This window comes from Stegostoma tigrinum, unplaced genomic scaffold, assembly GCF_030684315.1.
Source record: "Stegostoma tigrinum isolate sSteTig4 unplaced genomic scaffold, sSteTig4.hap1 scaffold_581, whole genome shotgun sequence".
Taxonomy (NCBI): Eukaryota; Metazoa; Chordata; class Chondrichthyes; order Orectolobiformes; family Stegostomatidae; genus Stegostoma; species Stegostoma tigrinum.
In genome coordinates this window covers 29,258-44,967 of record NW_026728518.1, presented here as the reverse complement: position 1 = coordinate 44,967, position 15,710 = coordinate 29,258, and the positions used below count along the sequence as shown (strand labels likewise).

Below are 15,710 nucleotides of genomic sequence, written 5' to 3'. Positions count from 1 at the left end.
AACACAGCAGGCCAAGCAGCATCTGAGGAGCACAAAAGCTGACGTTTCGGGCCTAGACCCTTCATCAGAGAGGGGGATGGGGTGAGGGTTCTGGAATAAATAGGGAGAGAGGGGGAGGCGGACTGAAGATGGAGAGAAAAGAAGATAGGTGGAGAGAGTATAGGTGGGGAGGTAGGGAGGGGATAGGTCAGTCCAGGGAAGACGGACAGGTCAAGGAGGTGGGATGAGGTTAGTAGGTAGATGGGGGTGCGGCTAGGGGTGGGAGAAGGGATGGGTGAGAGGAAGAACAGATTAGGGAGGCAGAGACAGGTTGGACTGGTTTTGGGATGCAGTGGGTGAAGGGGAAGTGCTGGGCTGGTTGTGTGGTGCAGTGGGGGGAGGGGACGAATTGGGCTGGTTTAGGGATGTGGTGGGAGAGATTTTGAAACTGGTGAAGTCCACGTTGATACCATTATGCTGCAGGGTTCCCAGGCGGAATATGAGTTGCTGTTCCTGCAACCTTGGGGTGGCATCATTGTGGCACTGCAGGAGGCCCATGATGGCCATGTCATCTAAAGAATGGGAGGGGGAGTGGAAATGGTTTGCGACTGGGAGGTGCAGTTGTCTGTTGCGAACTGAGCGGAGGTGTTCTGCAAAGCGGTCCCCAAGCCTCCGCTTGGTTTCCCCAATGTTGAGGAAACCACACCGGGTACAGTGGATGCAGTATACCACATTGGCAGATGTGCAGATGAACCTCTGCTTAATGTGGAATGTCATCTTGGGGCCTGGGATAGCGGTGAGGGAGGTGGTGTGGGGGCAAGAGTAGCATTTCCTGCGGTTGCAGGGGAAAGTGTCGGGTGTGGTGGGGTTGGAGGGCAGTGTGGAGCGAACAAGGGAGTCACGGAGAGAGTGGTCTCTCCGGAAAGCAGACAGGGGTGGGGATGGAAAAATGTCTTGGGTGGTGAGGTCGGATTGTAGATGGCGGAAGTGTCAGAGGATGATGCGTTGTATCCGGAGGTTGGTGGGGTGGTGAGTGAGAACGAGGGGGATCCTCTTGGGGCGGTTGTGGTGGGGGCGGGGTGTGAGGGATGTGTTGCGGGAAATATGGGAGATGCGGTCAAGGGCGTTCTCGATCACTGTGGGGGGCAAGTTGCGGTCCTTGAAGAACTTGGACATCTGGGATGTGCGGGAGTGGAATGTCTTATCGTGGGAGCAGAAGCGGCGGAGGCGGAGGAATTGGGAATAGGGGATGGAATTTTTGCAGGATGGTGGGTGGGAGGAGGTGTATTCTGGGTAGCTGTGGGAGTCGGTGGGCTTGAAATGGACATCAGTTACAAGCTGGTTGCCTGAAATGGAGACTGAGAGGCCCAGGAAGGTGAGGGATGTGCTGGAGATGGCCCAGGTGAACTGAAGGTTGGGGTGGAAGGTGTTGGTGAAGTGGATGAACTGTTTGAGCTCCTCTGGGGAGCAAGAGGCGGCACCGATACAGTCATCAATGTACCGGAGGAAGAGGTGGGGTTTGGGGCCTCCAGTGACAGTGCAGCACTCCCTTAATATTGTGAAAGATTTTACGACCAGAGGCCACATTTTCAAATTGGTTGCCAATTAATTTAGGGGAAGAATTACTTCTTTCAGGTTGTAGCAATCTATTGAACACTTTAGCAGAGAAGGTTTTAGAGGTAATGCCATTAATTATATGCTCGGCTGAGATGGCCAGGTTAATTTTTAAATCAAGGAACAACGACAATGAGAAAAGGGTAGCCTTTACAGTGGAAGATACTTCAAGGATCCCCTTATTACTAAAGAATACAGGGAGGAATTAAACACATCACTACCACACCATCACTACCATGAGAGAAGTTGTAGTAGACAATCTAATGGAGTGAAAGCAGATTGGACTCTTCGCCGTAATGGTTGACTTTCTAAGATTCTAAACAATGAGCTTCAGAGTCGGTATATGCATTGACTGTAATTTCCCAAAAAGGTTCAGATTCTCGAGAAGCATCTGAGGGCTGGAAAAATGCTGATGTGATGTCCCTATTTAAAAAGGAGAGAGGCAAAAAGAAGATAACTACAACCGAACCAGTCTAATATTGTTGGAAATGTGTGGCAATCAACTATGAAGAAAATAATAGCAGGACATTTGGAAAATCATAATCTAATCAAACAGAATCACCATAGCCTGATGAAAGAGAAATTACGTCTGGCTAATTTGTTTGGGTTTTTGGAGGAAGTTTTGGGAGGAGAATTAACAGAGGAAAACCAGTAAATGTGTTGTGTTTGGACTTGGAGAAAGCATTGAGAATGTACACAAAAGTAATAAGCTAAGAGCTGAGGTTTTGAAGGTAGTATATTGCTATGGATCAGTATGCTTTGCATGTTCTGGAAGAAGAGATGACATCTCGAGTGAAATGCACCAAGTGAATATATATTTTGGGGAACTTGGTGGCAATGCGGTAAGTCAGTGCAGAGTGTAAGAGGTGCCATTTGCTTGCTTTTTTTGCCTGATAGTTCATAAGCATTTTTTTTGAGACAGGGTGAATTGAAGCCAGAATCAGGGACCGAGAGGGTGAACCAGGTTCATTGGTTGGTGATCGCTACTGGTTTAAGAATCTATTATCGGTAGCTTTCAGATTGAAAGTAAATCGGAGAAATATTTACAGGCTACAAACTAAAAGACCAGAATGTTTTCAAATCAAATAAAGATCGAAGTAATTGAAATGGAGATGCCAGGCCAGATGATGATTTGTACCTACATGACGGGCGAGTGGTCAGGCCCCATACTCCAGCTTACGTCTGATGAACTGGAATCTCAGTTTTGACCAATCAACAAATCATGTGGGGCAGAGTTACCAGGGAATGCTGTGCTTCAGGAGGCAGTCACACACCTTAGATTAACTAGCTGAAATTCGGTCAGTGGCCAATGACAAAGAACAGGGCAGGTGGAAGGATCCAGGATGTAGTGCAGAAGGAACCTTGGCCTTTGATCTTATCGAACAGGTTTGAGATTCTTTCTTCCTGTGTGGATGAGAGTGCAGGGTATAGGGAAGATGAGTAAACTGACTGTAGCACTGTGGTATAGGTGGGACATTCAGGAGGGGATAAAAAGTGAAATGTAGTTATAATCAGAGGTAGTATAGTAAGGGGAATGAACACTGTTCGTTGTGACCAGGATCGAGAGTCTCGAAAGTAGTGTTGCCTGCCTGGTGCCCAGGTTCAGGAGATTCCATCTCGGCTACAAAGGAACTTGAAGCGGGAGGAGTAGAAATCCAGCTATCGTGGTCCACACAGGTACCATTGATATGGAAGAAAGAGGAAAGAGGTTCTCCTGAGGGATTATGAGCACCGAGGTGCTGAGGTGAGAAAGCAGAACCAGAATGGTAATAATCTCTGGATTATTATCTGAGCAATTTGGCACGGTGTGAACATAATTATAGATGTACATTGTTCAAATGGTGGCATGGCAGAAATGTGTTTGAATTCATGGGACATTGGCATCGGTACGGGGAAGGAGGGAGTCGTTCTGGTGTTATAGGCTCGACGAGAATCATATTGGGACAAGTATCCTCGCAAAATACAGAGCTAGGCCTGGGGCTAGGGCGTTAAAATAAAAAGTGTGGAGTGGGTGAGCTCAGTTGCATGGAAAATTGTGGAAAAAGTTAGAAGCTGGTAAGTGCTCAGCAAAGTTTCCAGAGCAAGTAATAGGACAAAAAGTATGGAAATGGTCAGGAGTCTCACTTCAGCTGCAGCAGATAAGAAGGGTGGCTGTAAATGCCAGACTGAAGATCTTGTATTGAATTGCAGGGAGTGTATGAAACAAAGTGAATGAGTTTGTGGTGCAGATTGAAATTGACAGATACATCACTCTGGGTATCACAGAGAGGTGGTTGTTAGGGGATAAGTGTTGGGAACGAAATAGCCAATGATTCATGTCCGATAGAAAGAACAGGCAAATGGGCAGAGATAACAAAGTGTGGAGCTGGATGAGCACAGCAGGCCAAGCAGCATCTCAGGAGCGTAAAAGCTGACGTTTTGTGCCGAGACCCTTCTACTTCTGTGTGTTCATCCTGATCCACACTTTGTTATCTTGGATTCTGAAGCATCTGCAGTTCCCATTATCTCCGATACAAATGGACAGAGATGCCAGGGTTGGCTTGTCAGTAAGAAATGAGGTCGCGCTGAAGGAACCACAGCTCTTGTGCTTGTTTATTAATGACTTGGAGGAAAGAGGTGCATGTGCTGTGGCAAAATTTGCAGATGACTGAAAAAATATTTAGAAAGACAAGGCATGGCCCAGAAACAGAGATTTACCGGGATGTTACTTGGATCGGAATGTATTAGCTATAAGGAGGGTTTGGTGGAAATGCTGTGTCATGATAAATGTAATGAGATCAACCATGATCTCACCGAATGATGGAGGAATATTCAATGGGCCAAATGGCTTTTTTTGTGAGTCTTCTTGTTTGACAATGCATTCATGAAGGTGTTTTTTTTTCTCCCTTGGATAAGATGTGAAAATGAAATGTATACGAGATAATGGGAACTGCAGATGCTGGAGAATCCAAGACAACAAAATGTGAGGCTGGATGAACACAGCAGGCCAAGCAGCATCTCAGGAGGACAAAAGTGCTCCTGAGATGCTGCTTGGCCTGCTGTGTTCATCCAGCCTCACATTTTGTTGTCATGAAATGTATACACTTCCTTTTCATCTGGGAATAAATAATTGTTCTGAACGATTTCCATTGACTAATAGCAATCTGACAAGCTTCGCAATGTAAAGAGATTTTTAGCTTCTTTTTAATTGTAAAGGTATTCTTTGGAATTAATTTGGCAGATATTATTTGCATCTCAGGAAGTATGTTCATCACTGCATCTCAAAAAGTGCTCTGTTGTATAACAACAGCTTTTTAAAGATCACTTCAATGCTTGTGATTTTGAGTTGCCATAACACACATTAAATTACACTGTTGGCCAATCTGTCCATGATTATTTCATTATCTTATGCTTCAAACAGACAAGGAAATATTGGTGATGCAATGAAGTGTTTGAGTCTCAAATATAATTGCTGTTATGGTATCCACTTGGAAGAAAGAATCACATCAAATTGAATGGTCAAGTAAATGGGACACTGACTGTGAGTACTTTGAATGTTCGAGTTATTCCTGAAATGAAAGTTATGACCTTGATGATTTCTCTTTCATGCAGAGATGAAGAGACTCTTTTAAAATATCCTCTGGGTTAGTGGTTCAGGCATAAAAGTGCAATATGTACATTTATGTATATACATGTACATGCGTAATCTGAAAAGATAATGAGTATAAATCACTTGTGACAAGGTGAGAATGAGTTATCCAGATAGTAAGAACTGCCAATGTTGGTGTCTGAGATAACACATTGTGGAGCTGGAGGAACACAGCAGGGCAGGCAGCATCAGAGGCTCAAGAAAGTTGAGGTTTTGGGTCAGGACCCTTCCTGAGAAATGGAGGGTGGAAGGGAGCTCAGAAACAAATAGTGTGGAGGGGGAGGAGGTGCTGGGGAAGGTAGGTGGGATGGTGATAAGTGAGTACTATCCAGATTGGAACAGATTTTCCCCAGGGGGTATTGAGTACGAATTCCAAATCACTCTCAAAATCTTAGTGACTGTTAACGTTGATGTTTTTTGTCTGTGCGTTTCAGTAATTGCATGACAGTTGAATGGTTCGTTGAGAGTGAGGAACCTATGGACTCTCAGACACCAAGATGGAATTTAGTTCGAAGAGTGACTTCAAAATAGTTGCTTGCTTTTAAAATCTTGACCGTTTTTGCTGTCCAGTTGAATGAATTTAGCTCATACTGCTTCAATAGGAATTAGTGTTTAATAGGAACATATTTGTGAAACTTAGTTTCGCAAGTTTTAGCTTAAACTGGTGGAGACTTTCGGTGCTTGCAAAAAGGCTCATCTCTCCATTAATACCGAAGGAAAATTGGAGTTTAAAAGTAAGTTCACCCGCTGTCAGGGAATGAAATGTTCATGTTGACTCGAACATAATTTTTAAAAAAGTCATATATTTGTGCAACACTGACCTCAAATTAAAATTTGGATATGCTAGTTTTACAGATGGTTGGATATTGAATTCATTTTAAATGAGGGTGAAGATCACTTTAAATCCAGCATATTTGTGAAGAAAAGAAATAGCATGTCAAATAAAATTAACTGCATGACTCTTCATAGCCCTATATGTAGAATTTCATTCCGAACTATGAGACAGTTGTGACCCCATACTACCTCAGTGCTCATGGCAAGAGTAAGACTCCTGTTTGACGTGCTGTGCACTGCATGGAATGGCGGCAACATCAGATTCATTGATGCTTGAGAATCAAAAGAATATGACAATAAGATTTAAAATCAAAATCTCATTGAACACTTCAAGGAATGTATTACAGGAAGAGGGGGAAAGCATATATGACTAATAGAAGGTGGTGGCGCAGATCACATAGACCTGTGTGCTAAAACTTATCACAAATTTCACATTGAATGGAACAGTTTAAACAGGCTGGAGGAAGCAGACGTGCCAGCCCAAACTTTTTGAATTTGAGCATTCTGTTCGTAAACATCAGCAAAATTGTGGGAAACATGTTTATTCTTTCTCTTTTATTGCACAGAACCATACGATGAGACTGTTTTGATGAGGATTATGTGTCCCATCCGTTTGACTCACAGTTTGGTACCATAGGTTGGTACGATCTTCGTTGGAGAAGGAAAAGGGATGTTCCAGATACAGAAAATCGTCAAACCATTTACTACAAAGTCCGTTTCTGGTTAGTATTAATTAATGCAGTTAACATTTTTAGCTCGAAATGATTGCACAATGGAGTCAATAAGAAAATTCCATCTGATATTCCACATAAATTTTAAGTGGATATTAAAGCAGCTCATTTCTTTTTCACGCTGTATGCTGCTTTCAAGAATGGTTGTCTTATTGTCGAAATGTTTAGCATTGACTCCATGGCTTCTTCCATTAGCTCACATTGAAACACATGTTTCTTCAGCCAAAAATGCACGTTTACTTGGTGTAGCTTGACTAACCTTCCCCTGTGGTCGTTCCCCTGAAATCCCCTGCAGTAGCTCCCCTGAAAAACAACTATACCATTTTGGCTACTGTTCCGGGGGATGACTTAGCAGGGGTATGCAGTAGGGTGCAGGTCTCTGGCACAGAGTCTGTCCCTCTTGCACAGAAGGGAAGCGGGGATAGGAAGAGAGTGATAGTCATTGGGGACTCAATAGTTAGAGGCACTGATAGAAGATTTGCCGGGAACGAAAGAGACTCACGATTGGTGTGTTGCCTACCAGGTGCCAGGGTCTGTGATGTCACGAATATCCTGGGTGGGAAATTGGCTCGTGCCATTCGGTTGGATTTCAACGAGCTCAGAAGGGGGATGGGAAACTGAGGTGTAGTCCTAGTACACAGGAGGATGAGCATCGGGAGGACATGGTCAGGACCTCACTGTCACAGAAGTGTGCTGGCAGACAGCAAGCTGGATTGAAGTGTGACGACTTTAATGCCGGGAGTATCCGGAATAATGTAGGTGAGCTTGCAGCTTGGATAGGTACCTGGGACTTGGATGTTGTGGCCATTTCGGAGGCATGGATAGAGCAGGGTCAGGAATGGATGTTGCAGGTTCTTGGGTTTAGATCTTTCATTAAGGTCTGGGAAGGTGGTAAAAGATGGGGAGGTGTGGCTTTGTTGGTCAAGGACAGTATAACGGCGGCTGAAAGAACCTTTGAGGACTCGTCTACTGCGGTTGTATGGGCTGAGGTTGCCAAGGAAGGTTTGTCGACTGAGTCAGTGTGGGTGCAAGTTCGGAACAGCAAGGCAGCAGTCACTTCACTGGGGGTTTTCTACAGACCCCAAATAGCAGTTGGGAGATCGAAGAACTCATTGGCCGGCAGATTGTTGAAAAGTGCAAACGTATCAGGGTTGTTGTTATGGGTGACTTCAACTTTCCCAATATAGATCGAAACCTCCTTAGTGCAGATGGTTTGGATGGAGCCATTTTTGTCAGGTGTGTTCAGGAGGGTTTCCTGACTCAGTATGTGGACAGGCCGATGAGGCGGGAGGCCATTTTGGATTTGGTGCTTGGCGATGAGCCAGGACAGGTGTCAGATCTCGTGGTGGGAGAACACTTTGGCGACAGTGACCGCAAGAGCCTCCCATTTACCATAGCCATGGAAAGGGAAAGGAGCAGTTACCAGGGGAAGATATTTCACTGGGGTCAAGGAAACTATGATGCTGTCAGACAGGAGTTGGGAAGTACAGATTGGGAGCAATTGTTCCACAGAAAGGGCGCAGCAGACATGTGGAGGCTATTCAAGGAGCAGTTGTTGCGAGTGATGTATAAATTTGTTCCTCTGAGACAGGGTAGAAGGGGTAAGATTAAGGAGCCTTGGATGACGGGTATAGAGGTGCTTCTTGTCAAAAAGAAAAGGCAGCGTACGTAAGGTGGAGGAAGTGAGGGTCTAGCACAGCTTTAGAGTATTACAGGCCTGCTGGGAAGGAGCTCAAAAGATATTGCCTGTCCAATTGTTACCTGTTACAACCTTTGCGTCCACGCTTGCTCATTCAATGGTGTCAAGATGCCAGCAGTGCATGTACCTTCTCCATCCCCTAATGCCGTCAGCTCACACAAGACATAGCCCATACTTAAAATCTTCTGATCAACCAACGTTCATTGTAATGGACATTTTAGTTATCTGTCATGAAACGAAAACTGATTCTGACTGGCATGACCTGCAGTGCAAATGAATATAATCTGCGAAACGAGATTCCTTATGGGCTTGCAGCCGCTACAAATAATTGCTTTTCAAAGACGTTGCATACATACATTTTTTTCTCCTGTCACCTTAGATTATTTTTTTGTTTATGCATGTTGTGTGGGTTTCCAGTCAGGCGTATAAACACAGGTTGATGTAGTCACTGTTAGAACACGGTATTGAAGGAGAATTTGTGATCTTTGGAGTTTCATTCCAGTGTATGAAGGAGTGCACCATCAAGCCACTTCAGAGCACTACTGGCGACAAATTGTTGCAAGTTTTCAAGTGTTACCGATGGTCACATAAAATATGGCCTTTTTGTTGTTGTGCTATTCATCTTAACTGCAACATATCTAGTATTTAGGCTTGGAAACTATTTCAAGTTTTTTGATTTACTTGTTCAAAATCATTTATGATTGTTGTCATGATATCTACAATATGTTATTTTGATTGGACATAGAGGATTGGATCTGTCTTAATGGAAATAATGTATGCGCTTATAAAACCCCTTCTGGGCAAGGTAGTTGCTCAGTGGTCAGAGCTGCTCATGCACAGGGGAGCCAATTGAAATTCCAGTCTTGGGTAACTATCTGTGTGGAATTGACATGTCCTCCCCGCGTCTGCGAGGGGCTTCCGCCAGGTGCTGCAGTTTCCTCCCATTGTTCAAAGATGTGCAGGTCCTTATATGTGATTTGTGAAGCATTTCTTAAATGTTTCAATCCTGCCAGCATCCAGTGCCTTGGACAAAATAACTGGAGATGAATAAAAGATACTGTGCCTTTTGACACCATTTCCTGCTGGATTTTCATCAGTCCTGCTTTATATCTGTGACAACTTCCATGACCTTTTTTGATGCTCTGTCTGAATTGACAGTCTAGTTCCAAATATTTGTTGTGCAGTATTTCAAGGTCTCTGTTATAGCACACCCACGAATGTCCACTTCAAAAGATACTTCCATATCATAGAATCCCTACGGTGTGGAAACAAGCCCCTTTTGACCCAAGAAGTCCACGGTCACCCTCCAAAGAGCGTCTCACCCTGACTCATCCCCCGACCCTTTCCTCAGTAACCCTACATTTCCCATGACTAACACACCTAATCTACACATCCCTAAACACAATGGGCAAGTTTGGCATGGCCCATACAACTAGCCTGCGCATCTTTGGACTGTGGGAGGAAACCAGAGCACCCAGCAGGAACCCATGCAGGCATGGGCAGAATGTACAAACTCCGCACAGAAGATCGTCCAACGGTGGGATCGAACCTGGGTCCCTGGCGCTGTGAGTCAGCAGTGCTAACCACTGAGCCACCGTGCTGCCCTTGGAGTTAGACAGAGCTTGCTTGTTCCTGGGTGGGCTCAAATTGCCAACCTCCACTTCGTGGCAAAAGTGCTGACCAACTGCCCTCATCTTCACTGGTTTTTGCTTTGTATCATTGAATTCAATCCTTAAAACTCTATGATAAATATTTAAATTTCCATTGATATGTGAGCGTTGTTTTTAGTACGTAGTATTGGTTTATTATGTTTCATTGGTACATAATGAATATTTTATGTATATGCAAATAGGCAAGTTGGTAACGATGCAGTCCACAGACCTGGAGGATAATAACACTGTCCTTCAATCGCCCACGATGCCCTCTGCAAATTGGTAGAAAACAAAAATTTCTATAAATTTCATCTCTCCTCCCGTCAGTCGATCAAAATTAATTCATGATTTTGTACAGGCCAATAACCGTAAGATTACACGAGCCTAAACAAAACTACTGGCTCATATTAGTTCAGTAAAGTGAAAGGGCAACAATAGAGGTAGTAGGAACTGCAGATGCTGGAGAATCTGAGATAAGAAGGTGTAAAGCTGGATGAACACACCAGGCCAAGCAGTATCATCCGGCTCTACACCTTGTTATCTCAGATTCTCCAGCGCCAATTTTCTGAAGTCGGGTCTCGTCCCGAAACATCAGCTTTCTTGCTTCTCTGATGCTGCTTGACCTGCTGTGTTCATCCAGCTCTCCACCTTGGGCAACAATAGAGTATGCTTTAAGTCACTAGATATGTTACGTGGGTTTGTCTTCCTTAGGGTGGAGTTAGTGGAACCGAAAAAGATGTCTCCCTCACAGCGTTTGTGACAAAAGAGTTGCATTGTTCCTTGGCGGCCTTTCAACAGAAGAATATTCAGAGATTTCACGAGTGGTAAGAATGTCACTTCTTTTACTTCTCTTTATCTCACTTTTTCCAAAATTGGAAAATATATTTTAGAAATAACATCGAGCTGATGAAGTGTGAAAACAAGAATAATTCCAAGCAGTGGTGGGAGTTGGTCAGTGAGGTGGGAGGAGTGGATAGGTGGGAGAGAAGGCGGACAGGTCATGGAGGCGGGGATGAGTGGAGGAACTAGTCTTGGGATGAGGCTGGCGGGTGGGGAGATTTTGAGGGTGGCAAAGTCCATATTGAGGCCATTGAGTTGGAAGCTCCCGAGGCGGAATATGAGGTGCTGCTCCTCTAGTTTCTGGGTGTTGTGGTTGTGACACTGGAAGAGGCCCAGGATGGACATGTCGTCCAGGGAATGAGAGGGGGAGTTGAAGTGATGCAATGATTTGGATATGAAAATAGGTATGGTTAGTAAGTTGCCCAATGATTGAAGGTGTAGTAGCCAGCCAAGGAGGTCACCTCAGAATGCAATGGGACATTGACAAGGGCCAATAAACTGAGGAGTGGCAGATGGTGTTGAGGTTAGACAAATGTGAGGTGGTACATTTTGGAAAGGCAAATCAGGGCAGCACGTATACACTGAAGGTTGTGGGGAGTGTTGCTTAATAAAGAGACACTGGAGTGCAGTTTCGTAGTTCCATCAAAGTACAGCCACCGGTAGAAAGGATATGAAGGAGACATTTGGTGTGCTCGCCTTTATCGGTCAGTGCATTGAGAATAGGAGTTGGGAGATCACTTAGCAGCCATATAGGACGTTGGTTCGGCTGCTTTTGGAATACCGCAATCGATTTTGGTCTCCTTGCGAGAGGAAGGATGTCGGCGCAACATTGAGGGCCGAAGGGCCTGTTCTGCGCTGTATTGTTGTATGTTGTAAACTTGAAAGGGTTCAGAGAAGATCTACAAGGATGTTATGAGCATCGGAGGTTGAAGGTATACCGTGGGCTTGAACAGGCAGCTATTTCTTGGAACTTTGGAGTTCAGGGCTGACCATATAGAAGTTTATACAATTACGAGGGATGTGGATAGAGCGAAAAGCCAAGATCTTTTCCCCGGGTTGCTGGAATCCAAAACTGGAGGGAATAGGTTAAAAATGAGAGAGGGAAGATTTAAAATGGACCGGATTTTTTTCATAGTGGTGCATGTATGGAGTGAGCTGCCAGAGGAAGTGGTGGAGGCTTGTACGTTTAAAAGGCATGTGGATGGGTATATGAATAGGATGGGTTGAGAGGAATATGGGCCAAATGCTGGCAAATGGGACTAAATTAATTTAGGATATCTGGTCAACATAGACAAATTGGGCCAAAGGATCTGTTTCCCGACTGTACATCTCTCTGATTCTAAGTGTCTTTTTTCTTAACCACGTGGCCCATAATTAGAAAAACTTGAATCAGGATTTGGGAATGTGACAATTCTAATTGGATCTGTTTGATGAAATTAACTCTGTCGGTAATGGTGGTTGAATTATGATTCGTCAAATTTGAGTTTATTGCAGCATCTTATAGAATAGAGGAGACACATGTTCTCAAAATTGAAAATCAAAACTTGGTAAAATTTTGCATTGGAAATACATGACAAGCCATTGGAGGAGATTCATGACCATTGCATTCAAGTGAGAACAACAAATGCGATTCAGTGACTCAGTGAAACGGGATGCAGTGACTCAGTGAAATTGGATGCAGTGACTCAGTGAAATTGGATGCAGTGACTGTGTGAACTGGGATGCAGTGACTGAGGGTAATGGGATGCAGTGACTGAGGGTAATTAGATGCAGCGACTGAGTGAAATAGGATCCAGTGACTGCGGGAAATGGGTTGTCGTGACTGCGGGAAATGGGTTGTCGTCACTGAGGGAAATGGGATACAGTGACTGATGGAAATGGGATGCAGTGACTGATGGAAATGGGATGCGTTGACTGATGGAAAGGAGATGCAGTGACTGTGGGAAATGGCATGCTGTGTCTGAGGGTAATGGGATGCAGTGACTGAGGGGAATGGGATGCCGAGACTGATTGAACTGGGTTGCAGTGACTGAGTAAACTGGGATGCTGTGACTATGTCTAATGGGATGCAGTGACTGAGGGAAATGGGATCCAGTGACTGTGGGAAATGGGTTGCAGTGAATGTGTGAACTGGGATGCAGTGACTGATGGAGATAGGATGCTGTGACTGAGTGAAATGGGATGCTGTGACTGAGGGTAATGGGAGGCAGTGACTGAGGGAAAGGTGATTCTGTGTATTTGGGAAATGGGATGCGGTGACTGTGGCGAATGGGATGCAGTGACGGTGGGAGATGGAATGCAGTGACTGAGTGAAATGGGATGCTGTGACTGAGGTTAATGGGATGCAGTGACTGAGGTTAATGGGATGCAGTGACTGAGGTTAATGGGATGCAGTGACTGAGGGAAAGGAGATGCAGTGACTGTGGGAAATGGCATGCTGTGACTGAGAGAAATGGCATGCTGTGACTGACGGTTTTGGGATGCAGTGACTCTTAAATGGGATGCAGTGACTGTGTGAAGTGGGCTGCAGTGACTGTGCGAAATGGGTTGCAGTGACTGAGTGAAATGGGATGCAGTGACTGAGTGTAATGGGATGCAGTGAATGAGTGCAATGGGATGCAGTAACGGAGGAAAGGTGATGCGGTGACTGTGGGAAATAGCATGCTGTGTCTGAGGGGAATGGGATGCAGTGACTGTGGAAATGGGATGCAGTGACTGTTAAATGGGCCGCAGTGACTGAGTGAAATGGGCAGCAGTGACTTGGTGAAATGGGATGCAGTGACTGAGGAAAGGAGATGCAGTGACTGTCTGAAATGGGACGCAGTGACTGAGTGACCTGGGATGCAGTGACTGAGTGAAATGGGATGCAGTGACTGAGCTAAATGGGATGCATGACTGATGGAAATGGGATGCAGTGACTGAGGGGAATGCGATGTAGTGACTGAGGGGAATGCGATGCAGTGACTCATGGAAATGGGATGCTGTGACTGAGGGAACGGAGATGCAGTGACTGAGTGAAATGGGCTGCAGTGTCTGTGCGAACTGTAATGCAGTCACTGTGTGATCTAGGATGCGGTGGCCAAGTGAAATGGGGTGCAGTGGCTGAGTGAAATGGGATGCAGTGGCTGAGTGAAATGGGACGCAGTGACTGAGGGAAATGGGATGCAGTGACTGAGGGAAATGGGATGCAGTGACTGGGAAATGGGATGCAGTGACAGTGGGAAATGGGATGCAGTGACTGAGTGAAATGGGACGCAGTGACTGAGTGAAATGGGACGCAGTGACTGAGTGAAATGGAATTGCCGTGACTGTGGAAAGGAGATGCAGTGACTGAGGAAATAGGATGCAGTGACTGAGGCAAATGTGATGCACTCACTGAGTGAAATGGTATGCAGTGACTGAGTTGAATAGGATGCAGTGACTGAGTGGAATGGGATGCAGTGACTGAGTGGAATGGGATGCAGTGACTGAGTGGAATGGGATGCAGTGACTGAGTGGAATGGGATGCAGCGACTGAGTGAAATGGGATGCAGTGACTGAGTGAAATGCGATGCAGTGACTGCGTGAAATGAGATGCATTGAGGAATGAAACGGGAAGCAGTGACTGGTGGAAATAAGATGCAGTGTCTTTGGGAAATGAAATGCAGTGTCTGTGGGAAATGGGATGCTGGGACTGAGGGTAATGGGAAGCAGTGACTGATGGAAATGGAAGCAGTGACTGAGTGAAATGGGATGCAGTGTCGGAGGTACTGGGAAGGAGTGACTGAGTTAATAGGGATGCAGTGCCCGAGCGGGCTTGGGGTGCAGTGACTTAGGGAAATGGGATACAGTGCCTGAGTGAAATGTGACGCACTGACTGACTGGAATGGGATGCAGTGACTGAGTGGAATGGGATGCAGTGACTGAGTGGAATGGGATGCAGTGACTGAGTGAAATGCGATGCAGTGACTGCGTGAAATGCGCGCAGTGACTGATAGAAATCGGATACAGTGACTGATGGAACTGTGATGCAGTGACTGACGGAAATGGGATGCGGTGACTTTGTGAACTGGGATGTGGTGACTGTGTGAACTGGGATGCGGTGACTATGTGAACCGGGATGCAGTGGCTGAGTGAAATGGGATGCAGTGGCTGAGTGAAATGGGATGCAGTGACTGAGGGAAATGGGATACAGTGACTGAGGGAAATGGGATACAGTGACTGAGGGAAATGGGATGCAGTGACTGACGGAAATGGGATGCAGTGTCTGTTTGAAATGGGATCCTGCGACTGAAGTTAATGGGATGCAGTGACTGAGGGTAATGGGATGCAGTGACTGAGTGAAATGGGACGCAGTGACTGAGTGAAATGGGACGCAGTGACTGAGTGAAATGGAATTGCCGTGACTGTGGAAAGGAGATGCAGTGACTGAGGAAATGGGATGCAGTGACTGAGGGAAATGTGATGCAGTGACTGAGGGAAATGGGATGCAGTGACTGAGTGGAATGGGATGCCGAGACTGAGTGAACTGGGTTGCAGTGACTGAGTAAACTGGGATGCTGTGACTATGTCTAATGGGATGCAGTGACTGAGGGAAATGGGATCCAGTGACTGTGGGAAATGGGTTGCAGTGAATGTGTGAACTGGGATGCAGTGACTGATGGAGATAGGATGCTGTGACTGAGTGAAATGGGATGCTGTGACTGAGGGTAATGGGAGGCAGTGACTGAGGGAAAGGTGATTCTGTGTATTTG

General features: G+C 45.4%; 1 long non-coding RNA gene across 1 annotated transcript in view; it reads left to right on the top strand.

The window, feature by feature from the left end:
• The first annotated feature begins 6,634 nt into the window (after positions 1 to 6,634).
• The window catches only part of LOC132208975 (uncharacterized), a 36,492-nt gene continuing 27,416 nt past the window's right edge, over positions 6,635 to 15,710 (top strand). Inside the window, exons 1-2 of the long non-coding RNA XR_009445052.1 lie at positions 6,635 to 6,777; positions 10,849 to 10,961. This is a non-coding gene — a long non-coding RNA (uncharacterized LOC132208975). The remainder of the gene's footprint in view (positions 6,778 to 10,848; positions 10,962 to 15,710) is intronic.